This window comes from Coenobita brevimanus, chromosome 46, assembly GCF_032717465.1.
Source record: "Coenobita brevimanus isolate Jiangsu-jjx chromosome 46, ASM3271746v2, whole genome shotgun sequence".
NCBI lineage: Eukaryota > Metazoa > Arthropoda > Malacostraca > Decapoda > Coenobitidae > Coenobita > Coenobita brevimanus.
Window position 1 is genome coordinate 51,772,870 of NC_136999.1, and position 27,932 is coordinate 51,800,801.

Here is a 27,932-nt window from a genome sequence, read left to right on the forward strand (position 1 = left end):
TCAAAACTACCGGTTGTGTCTGAGTGAGGCTTGCATACTCCTTTCTGTGTGTGTGTGTGTGTGTGTGTGTGTGTGTGTGTGTGTGTGTGTGTACAAAGGAGTACAAAGTACAAAGGAAAGCAAACAGCAACAGACCTTATGGTCCTTTCGAGGCTGTTTGTTACAGAGTAGACTATGACTACGGGATCTAACTCTACATGCTGAAGGATAAGGATAGTAAAGCAAGAAGTGTGTGTGTGTTTGTGTGTTTGTTTTGCCTGGTGGTCTAGTGTAAAGTCACGGCTCGGCATTGGTTCAATCCCAAAGGTTGACTGGATGTTTTTCCCTCATATAATGCCAGTAAGATAAATGAGTTGGTTATGTCCTCTTAAATGTAGCCTAGCCGGGGCCCCTCCACCACGGTAGGGGGATTATGGGATTGGGTGTTACATTAGCGTCATTCCAGTGAACGCCATCAGTACGAGGACGCCATGTCTGTTTCATTAGTGCTCCTACCAAGCGAGTTTATTCAGTTAACAAAAGCCTGTCACCAGAACAATTAATAAAGACTATGTAACCTCTTCATTCACAAAGTCTCTGAAAATGCATGAAGTTTTCCGGCGATGGTAAGAATGAGATATAAAATAACGTCGTATGGTGAAGCAGGTTGATACTGTAGTCTCTGTTGCCAGACGCCTCAATCCCGTAAGGGGTGGCCGCAGACAAATCGCCTCCACGTCGCCCTGTCCTCTGTCCCTCCAACTCGCATCCCCCTCCCTCATATCTCTCTCCACACCAAGCCTCCATCTCAATCCTGGTTTCCCTCTCCATTACCTTTCTTTTACCTTGCCACCAACTGATGATTCTGGTTAGCTTAAGGTAGAATGTTTGTACAGGAGAAGCTATATGGAACATTTATTACCCATTTTGGTACCAATGGCTCTCCCAGACTGAATGCAACAGCTTGGGGCAACATGAATGAATTACAGAAAAATGCAAGGATGTCTTTGTTTCCCTTTCTCCAAGCTACAACCAAATCATTTTATTTAGCTTAGATCACAGTAATAATGCAGGAATAAGTAAAAACTCTGGTCCATATTCTCGTCGCACAAGGAGGATCTCTAACACCTCTACCTTTAACGATTTATTTTTGGATATGCCTGGTTGATGTTCTTTTTTTACGTCATTTTTGCAGAATGTGGATTTACGTAACTCAGGGGACAGTAAAAAGCATTAAGCAAAATAAATCACTAAAGAAAAGGTGTTGAACTTTCTTACGCGACAAGAATACGAGTCTAACACAATCAGATTGCAAAGTCTCTCATAACCAGACAAAAGATTTAGGTAGCAATAAATAATATCGGTGTATGACAATACTGTGAGCCCCGCTCTAACATGTGAAAGTGAATATTGGACCCTCATGGAAGGACGCAAATCGAATATAATCAGTTGTTCCTTGATCCATGGCCCACTCTTCCACAAAATTTTATTGAAATTCATTGAGAACTTTCGGAGATATTGTGAGGGATACATAGGATTCGGATCCGGATCCGCCCCCAATATTAATAAGTTCTTTTCGGCCCATGGCCCACTCTTCCACAAAATTTCACTGAAAATCAATGGGAACTTTCGGAAATATTGTGCGGATACTCCGGATCCGCATCCGAATCTACTCGGAATTTTAATGTATTCTTTTTTGGCCCATGGCCCACCCTTGCACCAAATTACATTTAAATTCATTGGAACTTTTGGAGATGTCGTCTCGACAAACAGACATACATAGGTGAATACATAACATCCTCCAACTTCATTGGCGGAGGTAATGGGTTATATGAGAGGAGCATGTGGAGTTATACGGAGATGGAGTGACAGACAGACAAATGAGGAAATAAAGGGGCGTTGTGGTGCTGAAGTGATTGTAAATGAAAGTGTTACGAGACATACTTTGAGACGGTTTGGCCATGTGGAGAGGATGGAAAATGAGACTGACTAGAAGTGTGCATGTGAGTGAGGTGGATGGGAAGGCTAAGGATGAGATGGAAGGATGAAGTGGAGAAAAAATGAGAGAGGGGGTGTGAGAGTTGGAGGGAGGGCAGACAAAAGACAGAGAAAAGGGCAACGTGGAGGCAATTTATTTATGGCCACCTTTTACGGGACTAAGGCGTTTGGCAACAGATAGATATATATATTCATGGTGATGTCATATTCTTTAACTTGTTTTGGGAGACAGCGAGAACATACAGTAATGAAAAAGGCAATACCGTATTTTTTTTTCTTGCAATCACCAGGCGACTTTCTATTGATTAGAGGAATGTCTTCAAAACTGGAGAAGTTAAATTATAGTCTTGAGAACTTCGCGAGGAGCAATTTTTCTTTGGCTGGCTAAAATTGTCTGTTGGTACCCTGATTAAAATAAGAAAATAAACGTGGCAAAGAAGTTATGGAATCTAATGGACTACTATAACTTCTTGAATTTACTTTTCCGAAACGTGAGGAACACACCCCCAGCCACTGAACACACCCCTAGCCATTGAACAACGAAAATTGATACGGATATCAGCCTCAATCTTACCACTGATGCGGGAAATGTTATGTTGTGTTGAGGATTATATTGAAAATGGCACGACCCCACTATCGCTGTACTTTCCACGCCTATCTCACATTTCCAGCACCACATACAGTAATCGTACTACTAATTGTCGTTGTTCGTGCGTTAAGCGATATATCTCCCTTGTTTCTGAAAAGGACACTGAAGATTGCCTCCGAGCTTTTTAAGGTGTACATATAGCTCATTAAGGTGTGTGTCTACATTGTGTGTATGCATTAAAGTGTGTATATGTTAATGTGTATATATTAAGGTGTGCATGTATTTAAATGTAAAGTGTGTATACATTACGGTGTGCATATAGTTCATTAAGAATTGCATATATATTCATTAAGGTGTGTATATATTAGTTTGTATGTACTGAAATATAAAGTGTGTATACATTAGTGTGTATGATGAAAGTGTGTGCACATTTTTCCGGGACACCATGTTTAGGCAATTGTTTTCCCTCATTCCAAGGCAAGAATTCTCGTGGGATTAACAGATTTTCTGACACCTCTTTATCAACCTCTTCATGCCTGTGCCTTTTCTTAAGCAGGTACAGTTGGCCACAGGAAAAAGTATACACCTCTGGTCCCTTCTTGGAGGATTTTAATAAGTAACACTGCCCTAAACAGCATCAACAGCTGAAAGGAAAATGGTCATCCAGAGCTGTTTCCCTTCCTATCTGATATAAAAACATCGGCCGAGAAAATGGTATATTTTTGTGTTTATATTTCTCCCTTTGTATACTTTTTCCTGTGGCCGACTGTACCACAAGACAATATCACAGGAAGAAATTTCAGTAAAGAAGGGATTGATGTTAGCAATATATAATCCTTCCAAATCGAAAACTCACCCCTACTCTAAATAATATCTTTTAAATGTACCAAAACTGATATAAAAACTACTTCTGGCTGCGTGGATTAATGATTAATTTTGCACAGTACACCTTAATTTTGTATGTAATTTTTTCTTCCATACAGGTATAGACGAAATAAATGACACGAGGTTAGCTACTGCCCATCTGCCGAATTTACCTTTTTAACTTTTTTTTCTGGTTTTATTGGGTTTAGAATAGATTTTACGAACTGTAGGAGATAATTCACAAACACACCAAAAAAAAAAAAAAGTAGGAGACGGCAAGAGTAAAATGTACATGGTCCTTAAAAATAACTCACTCCTTTACTTACTAAATCAGTCACTCACTCACTTGCCTACTCACTCACTCACTCCTTTCTTTACCTCCTTCACCCATTCACTCCCTTTCTCCCTGCCTCATTCACTGACTTACACCTCATTCACTCCCTTCCACTCTTCTTTCCTTCATTCACCCAGTCTTACATCTTTCCTCCCATTTAGCTTTCGCCACACACTCATACCTTCACTCCTTCCCTCCCTTACTTTCTCCTTTCTCCCTTCCTCCCTTACTCCCTTCCTCCTTCCCTCCCTTACTCCCTTCCTTCCTTTCTCCCTCCCTTTCTCCTTCCCTCCCTTACTCCCTTCCTTCCTTTCTCCCACCCTTTCTCCTTCCCTCCCTTACTCCCTTCCTTCCTTTCTCTCTCCCTCCTTTATTCTCTTCCTTCCATTCTCCCTTCCTCCCATATTCCCTTCCTTCCTTTCTCCCTCCCTCCCTTCCTTCCTTCCTTCCTTCCTCTCGCCCTCCCTTTCTTTTTCCCTCTCAGTAGTGGGAGAAATAATAGAGCAGGAGGCAGTGTATAGTTATATATTAAGGCAGGACTTCACTCAGTCGTAATTCCTAAGCCCTGGATTGATAATGATGACAGTACTTTTCTTCTGCTTAGAAATAAATTTCTGCAGCAAAACGGTGTTTGGGTTAACTTTTCTCCCACCAGCCTAGTCCAGTGACGCAGATATTGACATTTACAGTCAAATTATTACTGAAATATGTAGCACCCATAATACTTCATTCTTTGTAATTAATCGGTTGCCAAATGCTGAGAGGTCTCATTCTCACACACTGGGTTGGACCTGTACACTAACTTGCAAGAAAGTTAGACTGTCTGACATGAGGAGGTAACATATCAGATAAGGTTTTGGCCACATCGAAAAACCTAGTAAATAATGTTATGGTAGGGGAAGACTTTAGTACTGGCAACCATTCTATGGTCATATTCAACATCAGATTCAGTGACAACAATGTCAGGGCTTGTTACGAGAACGTGCCGGACTACAAGTGAGAGGATTCTCAAAAATTAAAGCAAATAATTGGCCCTAGTGACTGGAATTCCATTGTTCGAACAGTAGATGATAATGAAGCATGGAAAATATTCACAGATATTTTCAGTAAAACAGTGACTTTATGAATTCCAGTGTGCAACACAAATTGCCTGCCAAAAATATTGAACACAAATGGTGGAATATGGATAGTAAGCAATGCCTATCAGCTAACATGCTTGCACACAAAAATTATAGTCGCAAAAATTAAAGTTTGTAAAATAAATATGCTGCTTTTCTTCGAAAAGCGAAAAAAATCAATAAAGCAAAGTAAGAATAACAGAGTTCACATTGCATGTATCTATAAATCCAACCCTAAAGAATTTTTCAGCCAAATCAGAAACAAGAAGGTACTAGAGGTGCCCCAAAGGGGGGAATCACACCAGCAGCGAACTGATACATATCTAGCGCGGCACGGAATATGACCTTGGCCTTGACCTAATATCTTCAATTTCGAACTCATAAGAGATTTTCATCCCTACTACACACCTGTAAAATTTTGTGATGATATCTTGAACATTTGCTAAGTTATTATGGTAACACACAGACCTTGACCTACTTTCACCAATTTCGAACTCGTAGGAGATTTTCATCCCTGTAAAATTCTGAAGCGAAATCTTGAGCGGTTGCGAAGTTATCATGCTAACACACACACACACACACACACACACACACACACAAATAATATGCCTAACTGAAACAAAATTAACACCAAGGATATCCAGTGGCATACTAAACTTAGAGGAATACAATATATGGAGAAGAGACAGAAATTTAAAAAAAAGGAGAAGGAATTATAATATTAACTAAGAAAAATCTAAAAGTCAATGAAATAAAACTAGATATACCATCACAAGTAGAACTGATTGCAGTAGAGATCAACACATCTGAAGGGAAAGTAATTGTAGCCAATTTGTACATGCCACCCAGATCAAACACATGGGAAAGAGACGAATATGAGGACCTGGTAGAGAGTACAATTCAGAGTTTAAAATCATTACTACATAAAATGGAAGAGAAATCGGAAAGAATTTACTAACTGGAGATTTTAATACAAATATAAATTGGAATACTCTAGATATAATTAGCCAAGAAAGCTGTTGGGACCAAAAGCTCCTGGATCTCGTACAAGAGTTTTTCCTAACGCAACATGTGAGGGAAACCACCAGAAAAAGAGGACTCGATGTACCTTCAGTGCTAGATCTAATATTTACTAGGCAAGAAAATGATATTGACAGTTTAATATATCACCCTCCACTCGGCAAAAGCAATCATGCAGTACTAAATTACAACTTCAGGATAGCATATGACATAGTTAACAGCAATGAAAGTTACAAAAAGAGCCTAAACTATAATAAGGGAAATTATCAAGACCTAAAGAAGTATTTCTTAGAAGTTGATTGGGAAAATGAGCTTAGAGGACAAGATTTAAATCTATCTATCTATCTATTGCCAGACGCCTCAATCCCGTTTGGGGTGGCCACAAACAAATCGCCTCCAAGTCGCCCTGTCCCCCACCATTTCACTGCCCTGCTCCCAACTCACACACCCCTCTCTCATATACCTCTCCACCCCATCCCTCCATCTCATCCTCGGCCTCCCCCTCCCTCTTCCCCCCTCCACCTCACTCACATACACTCTCTTCGTCAGTCTTTCGCCCTCCATCCTCTCCACATGGCCAAACCACCTCAGTGTGTTCCTAACGCTTCCTATCACATCCACATCCACACCACAACGCTCCATTATATCCTCATTCGTCAGCCTGTCTCTCCACGTGACTCCACAGGCTCCTCTTAAATAACTCATTTCCACTGCTCTCACTCTTGCCTTGTGTCCTTCCAACAATGTCCAAGCTTCACTTCCGTACGTTAGAGTTGGTATCACAATACTGTCATGTAGTAACTTTTTCATTTCCATGCTCACTTCCCTGTTTCTTATCACTGCTTTCAAGGAACCAGCAACCTTTCTTCCCTGCTGTACCCTTTCAAGCACTTCACCCTCCAAACCTCCATCCTTACTCATCACACTACCCAAATACTTAAACGTACTCACATTTTCCAATTCCTCACCATCTAACCTCGCTGTACATTCACTAACTTCACCTCTCTCAAAGACCATCACTTTACTTTTCCCTACATTCACCTTTAGGTTCCGTTTCTTACACACTCTCTCAAACTCATCCACCAAGCCTTGCAGCTCCCCTTCGTCTTCACTCAACAACACAGTATCATCTGCAAACAACAGTACAGGGAGTTTCCAAACACTATCCTCTCTCACCAGGGCCACTCCAACATCCACTACCCTACCTTGTACCTCTTTTATTACCCCATCCATGTACAGATTGAACAACCATGGAGACATGACACATCCTTGTTTCAAACCAACTTTCAAAGAGAAAAATTTACTTAGTTCACCATCCACACGCACTGCAGCCTTCGCACCATCGTACATACTCTTCACAGCATTCAACAACTTCCCGTCTACTCCATATATTCTTAACACTTTCCACAATCCTTGTCTATCCACCCTGTCATATGCTTTCTCCAAATCCATGAAAGCCGCATACAACTTCTTTCCCTACTCTAGAAACTTTTCCACTAAAGATCTAAGAATGAATATCTGATCTACACAACCTCTTCCCTTCCTAAAGCCTCCCTGTTCTTCTCCAACTAATTTCTCTGTTCTTTCTCTAACTCTGTCTATAAGTATCCTACCATACACTTTTCCTATTATACTAAGAAGACAAATGCCCCTATGATTACCACACACTTCTTTTTCCCCTTTTCCTTTGTACAAGGGAATAATTATACCTGACTTCCAATCCTCCGGGACTCTACCTTCCTCCCAGGCCAATCTGCACATCTTCCACATCCATTCTACTACTATCTCTCCCCCATGCTTCAGCATTTCACCACACACTCCATCAATTCCAGGGGCTTTCCCCGATTTAACTTTCTTCATTGCTTCCACAATTTCTATCCTACTGATTTCTTCCTGTCTTCTCACCTCCCTCCTTCTCCCAGCCATTCCCCAGCCACTTATACTCGCATTACTTCCATCCTCTACGTTCAACAATTCCTTAAAGTGTTCTCTCCATCTGCTCACTTTTTCTCCCTTCTCCACTAGTAATCTACCATTTTTATCTTTCACTCCCCTGCTAACTTCACTTCCACCCTGTCTTACTCTTTTCACTTCTCTCCAGAACATTTTCTTACAGTCCCTCCACTTTACACTCAAATTCCTTCCAAATTCCTCAAGATTTAAATGCTGTATATAAAAAATTCTGTGAATTTTATGAAATAGGAGTCCAGAAGTACATCCCACAGTACAAAGAAGCAGATAAGAAAATACAGAAATGGTTCAATACAGAATGTAAAAAATCAAAAGAAAGAAGAGATTTGTTGTGGAATAGATACAGAAGACACAATAGTGAAAAGGCGTATAATAATTACAAACAGGCAAGAAACGATTATGCAAGAATAAGGAGGGAAGCCCAAAAACAGTTTGAGGAGGATATAAAAAATAAAAGTAGTGATCAACCAAAGCTGTTTTACAGCTACATCAGAAGCAAAACCAAAGTAAAAGATATAATACACTCCATTACGGACGAGAGAATCACTTATACGCAAGAGAAAGATATTTGTGAAGCACTAAATAAGAATTTCCAATTAATTTTTACAGAAGAAAAAAATTTTGAGAGGGACTATGTGGAACATGCATGTCCACACATACTACCAGATATACAAATAGCAGAAAAAGTAATACAGGAGGAGTTAAGTAAATTAGACAGAGGAAAAGCAAGTGGTCCTGATGAAATTTCATGTTGGGTACTACAAGAATGTGCAAAGGACTTAAGTAAACCATTATTTTTAATTTTCAAGAAATCCTTGAGTCAAGGTAAACTACCTGATATTTGGAAAAAAGCAAATATTGTCCCCTTATTTAAGAAAGGAAATAGACAAAATCCACTCAATTACCGACCAGTATCACTGACCAGTGTTGTAAGCAAGGTATTAGAAAAGCTTATAAGAAAAGCTTGGGTAAATCATCTAGAAGAACACAGTATGATAATAGAAAGACAGATTGGTTTCAGAAAAGGAAAATCATGTGTTACTAATCTGTTGAGCTACTATGACAGAGTAACAAACACAATACAGGAAAGAGAAGGATGGGTGGACAGTATCTATTTAGATTTCAAGAAAGCTTTTGACACAGTACCACACCAAAGACTTTTATGGAAACTGTACCATCAAGGAGGAATTCGAGGCAAACTGTTTTGTTGGATGCAAAATTTTCTCATAAAAAGAGAAATGAGAACAGTACTAAGAGGAAACTACTCATCATGGAAAGAAGTGACTAGTGGAGTACCACAGGGTTCAGTGCTGGCACCAATCATGTTTTTAGTGTACATAAATGATATAAACAGTAACACTGGAAATGAGAGCTATCTGAATATGTTTGCAGATGATGCAAAATACAAAGGAGAATTACTAACACAGACTCTTGTAAAGTGCTACAAGAAGAATTAAATAAACTTCATGAATGGAGTAATACATGGCAAATGGAATTCAATGTGGACAAGTGTCATGTAATCAAGTTTGGTAAAAGTGGAAAAAGACCTGATTGGGATTATAAGTTAGGAAATAAAACCCTATACACATCAGAAAGAGAGAAGGACCTAGGTGTGATTATCAATAACGGACTATCTCCGGCTGTCCACATCAGCGAGAAGGTACGGAACATGTATACACTGCTTGCAAATATGAGAATAGCATTCACATACATAAATGAAGACATGCTAAGAAGGATAATAACATCATTCATTAGACCAACCCTGGAATATGCATCAGTAGTCTGGAGTCCTCATCTCAAAAAACACATAGACAAGATTGAAAAAGTTCAAAGGGCCGCTACAAGATGGATACCAAGCTTAAGGGACCTAAGCTACGAAGAAAGACTAAATAAACTGAATCTACCAACACTACAGGAGAGAAGGAAAAGAGGTGACATGATAATGCTATATAAGTGCATATCAGGGAAGGAGAAAATAGACATTAATGATTACTTAACATATGGAGAAGCATCAGCAAGAGGACACTGCAAAAAACTGCATAAGAAGAGAGGTGATAAAGACATAAGGAAATTCAGTTTCCCAAACAGAGCAATTGATCAATGGAATGCACTACCGAATGAAATAGTGTGTGCCAAAACAATTCACAAATTTAAGGATATGTACGATAAATATGGTTTAAGACACGGGAAAGTACGAGCTTGACTCATTCCTGTAAAGATACAATTAGGTAAGAACAATTAGGTAAGAACACACACACACACACACACACACACACACACACACACACACACACACACACACACACACACACACACACACACACAAATTGAAAACAATACCAGTTTCGCTATCGCACATGATGGTGAGCATACCGACGATGAAACAGAGACAGCTAAAATTTTCAGCACTTTCTTTACATCCGTATTTACAGATCAAAATACAAATTTCATTCCCGCAGCTTTTCCTCTTGTCTTAGAAGAGGCTAACGTCATTAGCGACATTATCGTTAGTGAGAATGATATACACCTTGCCATTGATAAAGTTAGGTGAATAAAACGTCATGGCCAGATAAGATATCGCCACGCATTCGGAATGAATCAATGAATGAAAAATCTAAGCCATTAGCTGAGCTATTCAATAAATCACTAAGAAATGGTAGGGTGCCTCATGAGTGGAGACTAACAAATGTAGTCCCAATATTTAAAAAAGGCAACAAGTTTCAACCAGAAAATTATCGATGAATAAGCTAAACTTCAGTGGTGTGCAAGTTGTTGGAAACTATTATCAAAAAAAAAATTTGTTAAGCCCTTGAAAATAATTTCATCAAAGAGTCACAACATGGTTTGCGGAATAATCGCTCTTGCTTTATGAATCCCTAGGATTTACTTCCGTGATATATTAAATATATATGATGAGACCAGACCCATTGACATTGTTTTGCTCGATTTTCAAAATGCATTTGATAAAGTTCCCCATAAAAGACTACTTCAGAAATTGAATGTGCACAGATTTAGAGGCAGTTTGCTCGGATGGATCTATAATTGGCTTACAGAACGTAAACAGAGTCATAACAATGGTACAGAATCAGACTGGAAAGATATTGCTAGTGGTGTCCCACAGGGTTCAGTGTTGGGTCCTGTTCTGTTCTTAATAAACATAAATGATATAGAAGAGGCTTTAACTTGTAAAATAACCAAATTTGCTGATGATAATAAAGTTGGAAACAGTGCAGACACATCTTCACAGAGGCAGGCAATACAGAGTGACCTCGATCGACTGTTCAACTAGGCTCAGATCTGACAGATGGACTTTAACATTAGTAAATACAAAGTGCTAATTATTGGAAAGAGAAATGAAAAAGTCAGTTACATTATGAAAAAACAATCAACTACATAATGTCAGTCACGAAAAAGACGTAGGAATGAAAAAAATAAACGGTTTTAAACCAAGCAAGCAGTGTACAAAGGCTGTTAAGAAAGCCAACAAATTAATCTGATTCATTGGTAGAACATCAGTCTACCTATTGCCAGATGCCTTAATCCAATACGGGGTGGCCACAAACAAATCGCCTCCACGTCACACTGTTCCCTGCTATTTCATTGCCCTGCTCCCAATTCACACCCCCGTCTCTCATATACATCCCCACTCCATCCCATCCTTGGCCTTCCCCTCCCTCTCTCCCCCTCCACCTCACTCACATACACAATCCTCTTCAGTCTCTCACTCTCCATCCTCTCCACATGGCCAAACCACCTCATTGTGTTTCTCCTAACGCTTCCTGTCACATCCACATCCACACCACAATGCTCCTTCACTTCCTCATTTGTCAGTCTGTCTCTCCATGTGACTCCACGGGCTCCTCTCAAGTAACTCATTTCCACTGCTCTCACTCTTGACTTGTGTCCCTCCAACAACGTCCAAGCTTCACTTCCATATGTTAGAGACGGTATCATAATAATGTCACGTAAAAACTTTTTCACGTCCATGCTCACTTCCCTATTTCTTATCATCGCATTCAAGGAACCAGCAACCTTTCTTCCTTGTTGTACCCTTTCAAGCACTTCACCCTCCAGACTTCCATCCTTACTCATCACACTACCCAAGTACTTAAACGTACTCACATTTTCCTTTTCCTCATCATCCAACCTCACTGTACATTCACTGACTTCACCTCTCTTGAAGACCATAACTTTTACTCTTCATTACATTCACCTTTAGATTCCGTTTCTTACATACTCTCCCAAACTTATCCACCAAACCTTGCAGCTTCCCTTCGTCTTCACTTAACAACACAGTATCATCTGCAAACAGTAGTACAGGGAGTTTTCAAACACTGCCTTCTCACATTAGGGACACTCCAACATCCACTGCCCTACCTTGTATCTCTTTAATAACCCCATCCATATACAGACTGAACAACCATGGAGACATGAAACATCCCTGTTTCAACCCAACCTTCAAATAGAAAAACTCACTCAGTTCACTATCCACACGCACTGCAGCCTTAGCACCCTCATACATACTGTATTCTTCACAGCATTGAACAACTTCCCATCTACTCTATATATTTCTAATACTTTCCACAATCCTTGTCTATCCACCCTGTCATATGCTTTCTCCAAATCCATGAAGGTCTCATACAACTTTTTTCCCTTCTCTAGAAACTTTTCCATTAAAGATCTAAGAATGAATATCTGATCTACACAACGTCTTTCCTTCCTAAAGCCATCCCTGTTTTTCAACTAATTCCTCTGTTATTTCCCTAACTCTGTCAATAAGTTTCCTACCATACACGTTTCCTACTACACTAAGAAGACAAAAGCCCCTATGATTTCCACACACTTCTTTTTCCCCTTTCTCTTTATACAAGGGAATAATTATATCTGACTTCCAATCCTCCGGGACTCTACCTTCCTCCCACGCCAATCTACACATCTTCCACATCCATTCTACTACTGTCCCTCCCCCATGCTTCAGCATTTCACCACACACTACGTCAGCTCCTGGGGCCTTCCCCATTTTGACTTTCTTCATTGCTTCCACAACTTCCATCCTACTGATTTCTTCCTGTCTTCTCACCTCCCTCCTTCTCCCAGGCATTCCCCTGCCACTTTTACTCACATTACTTTCATTCTCTATATTCAACAATTCATTAAAGTGTTCTCTCCATCTGCTCAATTTTTCTCCCTTCTCGACTAGTAAACTACCATTTTTATCTTTCACTCCCCTAATAACTTCATTGCCACCCTGTCTGACTCTCTTTACCTCTTTCCAGAACATTTTCTTACATCCCCTCCACTTGATACTGAAATTCCTTCCAAATTCCTCATCCATTCTCTTCTTACTCTCTCTTACTAATCTTTTCACTGCTCTCTTCCTTCCTACATATAACTCTCTCTTCCGCCTCTCAACTTCTTTCATGCTCTTATCTCTTCACCTCTCTCCTCCTTTCTACATATAACTCTCTCTTCCGTCTCTCAACCTCTTCCACGCCCCTATTCTCATCCATTCATTGTATGCTTTCTTCTTTTGTGCCACAGCCTGTCTCACCTCTTCATTCCACCAAGCTGTTCCTTGCACCCCCTTTCGTCTTCTCTTCACCTCTCACACCACCTCACATGCTGCACATATTTCTTCTGTGAAAATCTTGCACACACCTTCCACGTCCCCCATCTGCTCCAATTCATATTTACCCAATCGTTCCTCCACTTCTCTCTTATATTCTGCCTTTTTCTCATCCTCTTGTAACCTTTTCACTGTCCTTGCATCTACTCCTTCCTTCCGTCCTTCCCTTCTTCTATTTCTCCATTTTTCTTTGACCTTGATACTGACCACCACTAACTGGTGGTCAGAAAGTCCACTCCCCCAACCTCTATATGCTCTGGCATCCATGACACATCTTCGCAACCTTTCGTCCACACACATGTAATCAATCATTGCCTTCCTTTTATTCAGTTTTCCATCCACCCTTCTCATCACTCGCCATGTATACCTGTGGATCATTTTGTGCCTGAAGAGGGTAATGGCTATCATCAACCCCCTCCCGGCACAAATGTCGACTAATGCACTGCCATTCTCATCTATCTTAGCAGGCACACTCCATTCACCAACTACTTCATCCACATTCACGTTCCCTACTTTTCCATTCATATCACCAATCAAAAACATTCGAGTATAAGTCAGATGGTATCATCCTCACCATGTATAATTCTTTGGTATATCCATATTTAGAGTATTGTGTCCAGTTCTGGTCGCCTTATTACAAAAAAGACAGAGAAACTTGAGAGAGTGCAACGAAGGGTGACCAAGATGATACCTGGATTGAGAAATAAACCATAGGAGGAATGTTTAGAAGTCCTGAACCCTAACTAAACACAGGTTACTGGGAGATTTAATTCAAGTATTTAAAATATTCCAACGACAAGATACAATAGCTATCAGTAAATATTTTACAGCTGATTGCCCGAATTGTACTACAGGCAATGGGCATAAAATAATCGGCAAACGATTTCTGTCGCATTAAGCTAAGCATTTCTTCTTCAGTAAGTTTTCAATATGTGAAATAAATTGTCCTTCAATGTAATAAACTATAATACAGTACTGTACTAACCTTTAAAGGTCACTTGGACAAGTGTCTGTCTTCTAATCCCCAGCTTACTATGTTTATTTCTGAATAATATATTTCTGTGTATATAAACTTATTCAGAGCCTGAATGATATAACCTACAGAACAACATTGATAAATATTGTTGATTTAATGATGCTTTCCTTGTCAGATTGGCAAGTATAGATTAAGATTTCTTTTCCAGCTTTCCATTGAAATTTCCACGATACCTTTTAGATGCTACGTGGTGCTCCTCACTATTTCCTGCCGGTTTCGCCTTAAGGATTTGGTGGTTGAGGGGGGAGCCTTCCTGCTTTTCTATTCTTGTCTTTAACTGATAGAATAGTGTTGTTAGTTATAACCTTCCCTATACCAAACAGTCACGAAAGGACCAACAGGTCTGTTGCTGTTTGCATTCTTTTATATTCCTTTGCGCCGGCGTGCTGCAGGGGTTAGTTCTGGCGCCAACCCTATTCCTGGTTCATATTAATGATCTCTTATCTGTCACCCACTGTCCCATCCACTCATATGCAGATGAATCAACACTACATAGTTCATTCACATTGACACTCATTTACAAAGTCTAATATCTCTACCTCTCAACTCAGGACAGCCATCTCCATAAATCAACACCTATCTACGATCAGTGAATGGGGGCAAAACAACCTTGTCTCTTTTAATGCTAGTAAAATTAAATATATACAATTTACTAATAGACAGATATTGCCAGATTCGTACACTACCTTCAGCGCTACTAATATTCCCATATCCAAAAGTATTGAAATTCTTGGCGTCTCACTTAACAATGCCCTCAGCTGGACCATTCATGTCAGATCACTTGCTAAAACCGCCTCAAAGAAACTTTGATTATTGTGCAGAGTCCGCACCTTCTTCGTTGATGAGCAGTTAGCTATAATTTATAAGATTCATGTGCGCTCTCAGCTTGAATATTGCTCACCCTTATGGAATGGATGTGGAGAGGTTGCATTAAAACAACTAGACAAAATTCAGAACAAAGCTGTTAGAATTATTAACAACCCTGCCAATACAAGTAAACTACTACCTCCCCTGCAAGTAAGAAGGAATGTTGCCTCCCTTGCATTATTTTACAGATATTTTTTTGACAAATGTTCAGACGAAGTTGCGTCCATGGTGCCGCCTCTCCATGCCTTCCCTCGTGCTACACGGGCATCTGGTAGCACTCATGACTGGATTGTCACTCAGCCATATTGCAGAACTTCTGCCTATCAGAATTCTTTCATTCTCCGAACTGCATCTCTCTGGAACTCGCTTCCTCAGAGTTGTTTCCCTCCAAATTTCAACCCACAGCTGTTCAAGTCTAACTTTTCAGATATTTTATGAACAGAGGATGCCAGTAATCTGGTGTATGGATTATTTTTTTAATTCATTTGTTTTTCCTTCCTCCGTTCTGTTATTTAAAAAAAATTCCCTCCCTCCCTCCTTCCCTCCCCCTCCTCTCTCAGCCACTCCCTCCCTGCCCAGTACACACATTCATGCGTTCACTCCTTCCCTCACTTGCTCCCTTCCTTCCTCTCTCCCTCCCTCTTCCCCTCCTTTCTTACTGTCCCCTCTCCCTCTCTCCTTACTTCCCTCTCTTCCTCATCCACTCCTTTCCTTCCTTTCTCCCTTACCTTACTTTCATCTCTTCTTCCTACTACCTTCTTCTGTCACCCATTCCCTTCCTCTCTCCCCCCACTCCCTCCCTTCCTCCCTCATTCATTCCCTCCCTCACCCACTCCCTCCCTACCTAACATACACACCCATGCCTTCACATCTTCACTCCTTTACTCCCTTCCTGCCTCTCTTCCACCCACCTTACTTCCCTCTCTCCCTCTCACTCCCTCCCTCCGCCACTCTCTCCCTGCTTCCTGATAAAACAACACAGCCTTTTTGTGCTTTGATATCTGTCACACAAGTTTTGGAAATCTCTGAAATGTTGGAATGTTTAGGAGAGCGAGTACACACACACACACACACACACACACACACACACACACACACACACACACACACACACACACACACACAGCAATATATCACAAGAACATGTTGAGTTTTTTCATCCCTTTCTCAAAACACAATTTTTTTTCCCTCGAGATGTCTTGACTTGTACACAGCTCTCTCTCTCTCTCTCTCTCTCTCTCTCTCTCTCTCTCTCGTTCTAATAATAGTTAACCTTAAACTGCATTAATGAAACGCCTCACTCTCTCACATTTCGATCCCATAGACATTACTGTTATCATTAATTATCATTATTATTATTATTATTATTACAATATTATTATTATTATCATTATTATTATTATGTAAAACCATATCACAAACAAGGGTAAGGGAACTGTTATCTAGATATCTAAATACCTAAGGAAGTGTTATCAGGCCTCAGATAACCCCGTTCATCCCTTCTCCACTAAAAGGAATTATAAGTAAGAAAAAACATGATAAGATTAAACTCAAGGACGTGTTTCTTATTTCATTCTGGTGTCTCATAATCATTTAATTTACCCTATGGAATATTTATGAGTCAGATAAAGCCTTCTACCCCTAGCACCTCTTCCTAACCGATTTATTTTGCTTATTACACCATATCACCTTTTTCCGTGATATATAAATCCTACCATCGTCGCCATACCCTCCATATATAATGTGCGAAAGGATATTAACCAGCAGAATCCAAAAACAATTCGGTAAGGAAAAGGTGTTAGGGAGCTTCCTTCACCTACGGGAACACGGGTCTTAATGAATTCCTTCCCCTTTAGAGATGAATAATTTTGTCTTTCTCTTTTTGATAATATCAGCTGTTTCTTCATTCACTCGTGCGTATTCCTCCTTATTCATTTATTTCCCACAATTATTCATTTGCCTTTCCCTTACCTGCTGTTTCTCTTTATCCATTTTGTTATTCATTTATTCACTCATTTACTCGTCATGTTATTCACACTACCATCTTCCACATTTACCTACACCCCAATTATTTATCTGCTTTTCATATCTATTGCCTTTTCATCCACTAATTCATTTATTCACCCGTTTTCTTCACTCAACTATCCTCTTTTTTTACTCATTCACGAAGCAGATGGTACGTTATTCATTACCATTTGTTATTCACTTATTACCCATTTTTCATCCATTTACTCAACCATTTACTGTTTCCTTATCCATTTGTTATTCATATATCATCCATTTCTCACTCATTACTTCTGTCCTCATTCACTTATTCACCTATTTACTCATCCATTTATTCACCCCTTTACTCACCCATTTACTCGCCCATTTACTTACCCATGTACTCACCCATTTACTCACCCAATTACTCGCCCATTTACTCTCACATTTACTCACCCATTTACCCACTCATTTACCCACCCATTTACTCACACATTTACTCACACATTTACTCACACTATTACTCACACTTTTACTCACCCATTTACTCACCCATTTATTCACACGTTTACTCACCCATTTACCCACTCATTTACCCACCCATTTACCCACCTATTTACTCACCCATTTACCCACCCATTTACCCACCCATTTACTCACCCATTTACTCACCCACTTACTCACCCATTTATTAACCCTTTTACTCACCCATTTACTCACCCATTTACTGTCTCTTTCCTCATTCTTTTTCTCTCCAACAGGTCCACACTCATGACGAAGATGGGAATGTGAGAATTACCAACCATTTTATCATCCATTCATCCATTTGTCCATCCACTTATTGATCCATTTACTCATCCACATGTTCATTTAGTTCCACACCCAGCCACCTTCCACTTCCAGCTCCACTTTACCTCATCCATTTATTCATTCACCCCCCCCCCATTCACTTACCCATGCCCTATTCCCTCATCAGTTTACTCATTTATCATCTCATTCTCATTCACTTGTCCCCTGCTTCCTCATTCATTTACACATTCATATATTCATTCATCTACTCATTCAGTTGCACACCCTGCCACCCTTCCACAGTCACCCACACCCTAACTTCTGTTCCACTTCTCAAATCTCTGTTATCTTATTCATCTGCTTCCTTATACATATATTAATTCATTTACTCATACATGATCCACTGGTTTTCCCTTTCAGTAATTATTTACCATATGTTCACTTATTCATTGTTTCTCCACTTATTCCCCACCTATTCCTCTACTTATTCCTCCACTTACTCACCTTATTCCTCCACTTACTTATCCACTTACTCCTCCACTTATTCCTCCACTTATCCCTCGTCTTACTCCTCCACTTATTCCTCCATTTACTCCTCCACTTATTCATCCCCTTATTCCTCCACTTACTCCACTTATTCCTCCACATATTCCTCCACATATTCCTCCACATATTCCTCCGCTCATTCCTCCACTTACTCCTCCACTTATTCCTCCACTTACTCCCCCACTTACTCCTCCACTTCTCAACTTACTCCTCCACTTACTCCTCCACTTATTCGTCCACTTATTCCTCCACTTATTCCTCCACTTTATTCCTCCACTTTATTCCTCCACTTTATTCCTCCACTTTATTCCTCCACTTTATTCCTCCACTTATTCCTCCACTTACTCCTCCACTTATTCCTCCACTTACTCCTCCACTTATTCCTCCACTTACTCCTCCACTTATTCCTCCACTTACTCCTCCACTTGTTCCTCCACTTACTCCACTTACTCCTCCACTTATTCCTCCACTTACTCCTCCACTTACTCCTCGACTTATTCCTCCACTTATTCCTCCATTTATTCCTCCACTTACTCCTCCACTTATTCCTCCACTTATTCCTCCAATTATTCCTCCAATTATTCCTCCACTTACTCCTCCACTTACTCCTCCACTTCCACGCTTCAGGTCCACGCTGATGACGACGACGGTGGAGAGTGTGGAGAGGTGAGGTACGAGCTGTCTGGAGATGGAGTGGATAACGCTACCCAGCCTGCCTTCTCTGTGCACCCCACGCTGGGAGAGGTGTACATGCTGAAGGTGAGAGAGAGAGAGAGAGAGAGAGAGAGAGAGAGAGAGAGAGAGAAACTAAAAGGAAAAGCAGTTAAGAGATAACTGGTAGGCAAAATCAAAGAACACTCAGAAGGACGCGAAATATTCATCCATCAAATTGGAGAGACAGACAGACAGAATGATTGACTGAGTTTATGCCAAAGGTGAAAGTAATGAAGAGGGAAATGATATGTAAAGCAGTATTATCCAGAAACACAAAATCCACTAAATTCTGAATCACCAAATGAGAGAGGGGAGGGGGAAGGGGAAATGGAATGTGGTGAATACTTGTCAGATAAATGTATAATTAACTAACATTGGTAGATACACACACACACACACACACACACACACACACACACACACACACACACGGTATACATGCTCACCTGTAACACGGCTAATTAATAAACATAAGAAAACGTAATGGCAATCCTTGATGTGTGAGATACAAAGAGTTTTGGGAAAATCAGGTTAAGGACAACACCCTGCCCAGAGTCGACTCAGATGACCCCCAAGCCTGTCTTAACCACCTCACTGTCTGTATGTCTATCTATTGCCAGACGCCTCAATCCCGTACGGGGTGGCCACAAACAAATCGCCTCCACGTCGCCCTGTCCCCCGCCATTTCACTGCCCTGCTCCCAACTCACACCTCCCTCACTCACATACCTCTCCACTCCATCCCTCCATCTCATCCTCGGCCTCCCCTTCCCTCTTCCCCCTGTCCACCTCACTCATATACAATCTCTTCGTCAGTCTCTTACCCTCCATCCTCTCCACGTGGCCAAACCACCTCAGTGTGTTCCTCCTAACGCTTCCTATCACATCCACATCCACACCACAACGCTTCTTTATATCCTCATTTGTCATCCTGTCTCTCCGTGTGACTCCACAGGCTTCTCCTAAATAACTCATTTCCACTGCTCTCACTCTTGACTTGTGTCCTTCCAACAATGTCCAAGCTTCACTTCCATACGTTTGAGTTGGTATCACAATACTGTCATGAAGTAGCTTTTTCACTTCCATGCCCTCTTCCCTGTTTCTTATCACTGCTTTCAAGGACCCAACAACCTTCTTCCTTGTTGTACCCTTCCAAGCACTTCACCCTCCAAACTTCTATCCTTACTCATCACACCCCCCAAGTACTTATACATACTCACATTTTCCATTTCCTCACAATCCAACCTCTCTGCACATTCACTGACTTCACCTCTCTCAAAGACCATCACTTTACTCTTCCCTACATTCCCCTTTAGATTCCGTTTCTTACACTCCCAAACTCATCCATCAAGCCTTCCAGCTCCCCTTCGTCTTCACTTAACAACACAGTATCATCTGCAAACAACAGTACAGGGAATTTCCAGAGACTACCCTCTCTCACTAGGACCACTCCAACATCCACTACCCTACCTTGTACCTCTTTTATTACCCCATCCATATACAGATTGAACAACCATCGAGACATGACACATCCCTATTTCAACCCAACTTTCAAAGTGAAAAATTCACTTAGTTCACCATCCACACGCACTGCAGCCTTAGCACCATCATACATACTCTTCACAGCATTCAACAACTTCCCATCTACTCTATATATTCTTAATACTTTGCACAATCCTTGTCTATCCACCCTGTCATATGCTTTCCCCAAATCCATGAAAGCCGTATACAGCTTCTTTCCCTTCTCTAGAAACTTTTCCACCAAAGACCTAAGAATGAATATCTGATCTACACAACCTCTTCCCTTCCTAAAGCCTCCCTGTTCTTCTCCAACTAATTCCTCTGTTATTTCTCTAACTCTGTCAATATGTATCCTACCATACACTTTTCCTATTACGCTAAGAAGACAAATGCCACTATGATTACCACACACTTCTTTTTCCCCTTTTCCTTTGTACAAGGGAATAATTATACCTGACTTCCAATCCTCCGGGACTCTACCCTCCTCCCGGGCCAATCTGCACATCTTCCACATCCATTCTACTACTATCTCTCCCCTCTGCTTCAGCGTTTCACCACACACACCATCAATTCCTGCGGCTTTCCCCAATTTGACTTTGTTCATTGTTTCCGCAACTTCTATGCTATTGATTTCTTCCTGTCTTACCCCCCTCCTTCTCCCAGCCATTCCCCAGCCACGTATACTCACATTACTTCCATTCTCTGTGTTCAACATTTCCTTAAAGTATTCTATCCATCTACTCACTTTTTCTCCCTTCTTCTCTAGTAATCTACCACTTTTATCTTTCACTCCCCTACTAACTTCACTGCCATCCTGTCTTACTCTCTTCACCTCTCTCCAGGACATTTTCTTACAGTCCCTCCAGTTTACTCTCAAATTCCTTCTAAATTCCTCATCCACTCTCTTCTTACTCTCTCTCTCACTAATCTTTTCACCTCTCTCTTCCTTTCTACATATAACTCTCTCTTCTGCCTCTCAACTTCTTCCACGCCCCTATTTCTCATCCATTCATTATATGCTTTCTTTTTTTGTGCCACAGCCTGTCTCACCTCTTCATTCCACCATGCAGTTCCTTGCACCCCCTTCCGTCTTCTCTTCACCCCACACACCACACATGCTGCAAATATATTTTTTTCTGTGAATATCTTGCACACACCTTCACACACCTTCCACGTTCTCCATCTGCTCCAGTTCATATTTACCCAATCGTTCCTCCACTTCTCTCTTTTATTCTGCCTTTCTCTCATCCTCTTGTAACCTTTCCACTCTCCTTGCAACTACAGCTTCCTCCCGTCCTTCCCTTCTTCTCTTTCTGCATTTTACTTGATCTTGATTCTGGCCACCACCAAGTAATGGTCAGAAAGTCCACTCCCCCAACCTCTATAAGCTCTTGCATCCATTACACATCTTCGCATCCTTTCATCCATACACACATAATCAAATATTGCCTTCCTTCCATTCAGTTTGTAAAACCTGAAACTTTATCCCACCAGTTGACACCAGTGTAAAGCTATGGATGTTTATATTCTTACCTGTTGTGGGTACTGATCAACTCATCCATGGATATACAAGTGATACTCGACTGAGTATAACAGTTTATAGTAAATATTTATGAAATATTATGGTAGCGTTTGTAGTTTTTGGCCGAGCTTAGATTTAGTCGGTACCACAGGTGGTTGTCATTCCCTCAGCGAAGGAATCTTGAATTGGAAGGGAGTGAATTTGGCTTGAGGACATAATTTCCTTGATTAGGTATACTAATAAAGAAAAGAAAACGATATATACTTTACTCTACTTTAATAATTCTGTTAATTACCACAAAAACATTTCTTTTTTTTTTCCTAATCACATGACCCATTTTAGTATGAGAGAAGATTGTAAATGTTACCAAGGTTTTTGGGTGATCATTCCTCTAACATTATTACCAGACGAAACAATTTGATACACGCGAGGTATGGAGTAGTTGTACTTTACTTTCTTTTTGGCCGTTACTCTTGGGCTCAACAATGGCCTCAAGACAGGGACATTTTTTTACAGGTATGACTTGTCTGCTCGGGCTGGCATAGCCTCGAATCAATAAGAATGATTATTTGTGTTCATCTTTCACCCATATAATGTATTCTCCTCATGTAATTTTCTCGATTCCCACATCAAGTCAGTATTATTTACAGTTCATCATCAACAATGTTATATGGTCACTAGAAATACATAATCTCTCGGGCTTGTCTAGCCTCGAGGAATAATTTTAAAAAAATATATATAATCACCAAGAACACAATCACTCGGGCTTGTTTAGCCTCGAGGTACAATTCAAAAATCACATTATTGCTCACAATCACTAAGTTCCCTTCCACGCTCCTGATTTTTTTTCTAATATATTAATACTAAAGAAAGAGAACAGTTAATGAATCTGAATTTCACCATTCCGTTACAGATCATATCACTTTTATATTTCTATTCCTTATCTACAAAAAAAGAAGTTCACTTGATAGGATCATTAATAACATATCAACTACTTTCGGTTTGTAAAATAACTCGTGGGTAGTGTAAGTGTATATGTAAAAGTCTACGGGCAATACTATGGGAATAACGTCGTGCTCACACGGACGTTGCCGGTGTCTGGGGGACTAAACAAACGTCCATTAGATACGATGACTGGGGCTCGAGTGACTCGTCGGGCACGCTAGCGACGCCACTGCTCAAGTCAAATGAGGTGGTGTTTTTGAAATATGGTGGGTTTCAATTCTCTTTACAATTTATTTAGCAGTGTACCCATGACGCCAGGACTTTTGATTGAATTGGGGAAAATTTGGGATTTATTCCTTACTTAATTTAGATACTGATTCTATCACTATCTCAATTTGAATCTGAGAGCAGCTCATGCCATCTAGTGACGGCCAAGATAAACGGGACTTCAAATCCTCACAAATGACATTATTTAGGCCTTTTGGACTGCTAATCTTACATGCTTGTGTTCTAGCAGCTTCATTAGCAAACATTTCACAACTAGGTTACGGAAAGAATTGTATATTCATCATTACTCTGTTTAAGGTTTAAACTCGGCGCCCAACAACGACAAGAAAAGTTGGCGCATCTGTTATTCGTTACTCCACGAGACAGGGAATTCCCATAGCTCAACATCCACAATTACATCACCCACTGCATAGATACAGAGATACATACATATAAAAATAGAGTTAGCCCTACAGTAATTATTAATATATGAATTACTACTTAGGGTAGGAACTTATAGACTAATACTCAGGTTACACCCTATCTAACTTAAAATTACAGTACTACTAAACACATACATGAATATCAAATGTGTGGTACTACAAGTTCACCACCCACCCTTCTCATCACTCGCCATGTATACCTATGGATCATTTTGTGCCTGAAGAGGGTATTGGCTATCACCAACTCCCTCCCAGCACAAATGTCCACTAACGCACTGCCATTCTCATCTATCTCAGCAGGCACACCCCACTCACCACTATTCCATCCACCTTCACATTCCCTACTTTACCATTCATATCACCAGTCAAAAACACTCTTTCATTCCTTCCAAACTTTTCCATGCACACTTCCACATTTGTCCAGAACTCTTCTCTCACTCTACTTGCACGACCTTGTGTTGGGGCATACATGCACACAATCGCCCACATTTGTATTCCAATATTCAATCTTACCCACACAATCCTTGAGTCAACTGATCCATACGCTCTTATGTTTTTCTTCCATCTTTTACTCACAACAATACACACTCCTTCTTTTGCCCTCTTATTCTAACTTGCTCCTGCACATATACCTCATCCATACTCACATTCTCTCACACTCTCTCCTCTCCATTTAGTTTCAGTTACTCCACGTACATCCACTTTCGCACCCTGAAGCACCTGAACAATCTCTCTTTTACCTCACCATTCGCACCCCTTACATTCCACGTCGCTATCCATACCATGTCCATTGTCCGGTCCTTGGTCTTCATCTTTTGGTCAGTAGCCTACTTGTCCGAGGCTTCTTGTTCGTCTTTTTAGTTAGCTGTTTTCCAGAGAGGGGCACTAACCCTCCACCAACCCTTTTAGTCGCCTCATACGACAAGCAGGGATACTGGGGGAGTATTCTTGAAAAAACCCCTACCCTGAAATATACGAAATAGTGACAGAGTTGAAAATACACTGTGCTGTATTTAATCTGATGTATGGAAGCTGTGCGTGACAGAAATAAATGGAGAGAAATTGTGAATGAATAAATGATGACGCAGCCCTGAGGGGATATTCTCCCATATTTGGTCTGATCAGCTAGTCAGGTCAGGTACGGGTAAGGGGATGGGTCTATTATGATGTGGCAGGGGTAAACCAGTTCCGCTGTCGGGCCCTGCTGCGGATGTCACTGTGTCATAAAAGACTTTGTAGTTCCTTTGTGGTTGAGTTATATATATATTAGACTTGTGGACGAGCGGTTATTATACTGGAGTAGCTTTGTAAGTAGCTAATCTTCTTTCCCATTTGTCATGTAGTGACAGGAGAGGTAAAGAATAGTATGGGACTATTTTTATTTGTCTTGGAAATATTAACAAGTCTCTCACACAGAGCGAAGTATAGAGTCCCGCTAGCTATCTCTCTGTCTCGCTCTCTTTGTCTCTCTCTCAAGTTGCTAAGTCCTTCTCCCCTTCTGACCTGCCTGTTCTATGGCCTGTCTCCTTCTGAGCTCTCTTTCCTAAATTCTGGTGAAACAGGAGACGTATCACGTGTGTTCCTTGTGGATGGAAAGTTTAAGAGTTCACGGGTGGATTGCTGACAACTAACTGCTGGCCACTGTCGTCAGCTTTCCTCAGTGTAATTTGCAAGCTCATTTCCCATTCCCAGGCTTGCATAGAGCTGTCTATCTATCTATTTATCTATCTATCTATTATGATTTGTAATTATAATATGGAGTCCTGATATCTGCTCGGCCGCGCGAAAATGGCGTACCATCGACAGTTAATAGTCCTAACATATTAATACATATTATATACATATTATAATGAACTTATAAGCTAATTAAGTGAAATACATAATATTGTAAAAGCAACATAATTGTATGAATATAGTATACATATAATATTCATAGCAAATAGCAATTATTCAGTAATATTACATTTTAAACAAGTTGTATACATATTTGAATAAATGCATTAAAGTAAATTATTTAACTGTAATACAGTATATACTTGGGTTTTTGTAGTGAAATGCATACATGTGTTGGCCTTATAACTGTAGTTACATTTTGTTAATGCAACTGTTACATAAGTGTCTTGGCCTTATAATTGTAGTTAAAGTTACATAAAAGTTACATCTTGTTAATGCAACTGTTAATTGGCAAAGTGTAACATAATGCAATCGTTTGTCGTTACATAATTGTTACAAATCGTTTGTAGTTACATAATTGTAGTTAAAGTTACATAAAAGTTACATCTTGTTAATGCAACTGTTAAATAAACTGGTACATAATGTTTGTAGTTACATAATTGTAGCAAGTGTAACATAATGCAATCGTTTGTCGTTACATAATTGTTACATATCGTTTGTAGTTACATAATTGTAATAAGTGTAACATAATGCAATTGTCTGTCGTTACATAATTATAATATGGAGTTACATAATTGTAATAATTGCAGCCCTAACATATGCTGCGGTCGATGATAGTGATGATGTGTCATGCCACTTGCTTGTGGAGACAACAATTTGCTTTTTTGTTTGTAGTTTATGGGGTATTTTGGCATATGTAGTAACACTTACACTTATTTTCATTTGTTTGTTATGTGATCTTACTCTATTTCTCTCTTTTGTCTTTCTTACTTTTTTTTTTCTTTTTTTCTTTTTTTTTTTGTATGTATTGATTTTCTATAGTTTGTTTTTTTTCGCTTGTGTACGCTTTTTCCATGTTGTTCATGGTTGCATAATTACTGGCTAATTTCCTTGAGATACTTTTTTAAAGTTTAGTTTATATTGCACAGATATTATTGAAAATGATATTATATAGTCCCATATTTTGTTATTTTATATAAAAAATATATATACATATATACAGTATTAACTATATACACTGACTTGTTGTTCGCTTGTACCTATCGTGGGTAATATGTGTGTCAGCACTGTGTGGAAATCATTGTCTTCACGATTGTGTTGAAGATGTTCACTCTTGCTAACGGCATTTGTGTTGGCCATTTTTTTTCTTTTCTCTAGTTTACCTTGTAACTTAATTTATCTGTTTCCACTAGGTAGCTTTAATTAATAAATGTTTAATACAGTTCTTTTAATCGCTTACTGAGTAACTGTGATGGTATATTTTCTTTATTACTTTGTAGATGTAATAATGTATAGTTGTATGTATGAAACACGTATTTTATGTAGGTATAAATGGTAACACTCGTTGGTAGTAAATAAATATTATAATAAATGAATGAATATATACAGTGTAGAATATTTATTGTTGGTGATGATTTAGTGTTTGAGTTATGCAGATAACTGAAGTAAGTATGTGTATTTAAGCTGTAACTATACAGCACATTTTATATGTTTGTGCAGAAGAATATTGTCTATCACTGTGTATTGTATAAATGAAGTAACTATGTAACTCACTAATTTTTACCGTGGTGGAAATGGTGTGGGTGGTGTTGCACGTGGTGATAGCGTTGTTCTTCACGGGTTGATTGGTGTGTTGTGGGGTGTCAGACACACGGCTTGGCGTCGTCTCAGCACACGTATGGTGACGTCAACTTCCCACACTGGTAGCTGTGGTGAGTAAACGAGTAGCGATGAGTAACTTGAGTGAAGATGAGTAAGATGCGTTATAAATGTGTCTCTGGTGTTTTGCTGCGTGTCTTGACCTCTGCGTCAGCGATGGAGGTAGACGGGAGAGAGTGGTTGGGGTTTGTGTGCTTGTTGCTTTGGTCTTTCCTCTTCTTTACTTGCTTTGTTTTATATTCTTCTTGC

General features: G+C 39.9%; 1 pseudogene; it reads left to right on the forward strand.

The window, feature by feature from the left end:
* LOC145398724 (putative neural-cadherin 2) overlaps window positions 1–27,932 on the forward strand; it is a 210,929-nt pseudogene that overhangs the window by 114,321 nt on the left and 68,676 nt on the right.